The following is a 733-nucleotide window of genomic DNA, read 5'->3' as shown; positions in this document are numbered from 1 at the left end:
TTCTGTCCCTGGAAGTTTCATTTAATTCTTTCCATTCCATTGCAATAGCGTGCACAGGTGTGGTGGTGGTGTGTGTGTGTGTGTGTGTGTGTGTGTGAGTGAGAGACACACGCATACACACACACACACACACACACACACACACACACACACACACACACACACACACACACACACACACACACACGATTACGCGCGGTACAGTGACATTGTGGGCGTCACTGTCTCCAGGAGAGCCGACCCGCCTGTTACAGCAGGCCACTCCCGGGAAGGAGAAGCGTGTGAGAGAGAGAGAGAGAGATAGATGTCGGTACCGGAGCGCTTTATATAGGCTAGTACAGTACACCGTGTATCATCATGTGTGACTGAGTGTGTGCGTGTGCGTGCGAGTGTGTGCGTGTGGCTGTTGTTCTCTCTCAGCCTCGGTGTGTGTGTATTTTTTCTGTCTTCTCCACCGTGCACAGCAGCAGCAGCAGCATGTAGCACCTGGACATTAAGCATCTCAGGCTCCACTGCTTTCCTTTTACATTTATCTATCAGCTGCGGTTCATTCCAAGCGGACCGACCGTTAGGTCCGTTACCGACCAACACAACACAGCACTACGGATTTGGAGGATGATGGTGGCGGCAGCAGCAATGAAAAGCAGACCACTGTGTTCCACTGGATTATAATAAACCGTTCTGGGGAGGAGGCTTTCTAACGGACGGATTGTGCTGGATAAAAGGAGTGTGT

General features: G+C 51.2%; 1 protein-coding gene across 8 annotated transcripts in view; it reads left to right on the top strand.

Annotated features, from left to right (window-relative positions):
• The first annotated feature begins 277 nt into the window (after positions 1–277).
• The window catches only part of tnikb (TRAF2 and NCK interacting kinase b), a 74,660-nt gene continuing 74,204 nt past the window's right edge, over positions 278–733 (top strand). For all 8 annotated transcript variants that reach the window (XR_014600099.1, XM_084048472.1, XM_084048477.1 and 5 more), the window contains exon 1: positions 278–733. This exon is cut by the window's right edge. The gene's annotated coding sequence lies outside the window, so the exon portion shown is untranslated.

This window comes from Gymnoscopelus microlampas, assembly GCF_963454915.1.
Source record: "Gymnoscopelus microlampas genome assembly, chromosome: 22".
Classification (NCBI taxonomy): domain Eukaryota; kingdom Metazoa; phylum Chordata; class Actinopteri; order Myctophiformes; family Myctophidae; genus Gymnoscopelus; species Gymnoscopelus microlampas.
This window is presented reverse-complemented; position numbering and strand designations above follow the sequence as displayed.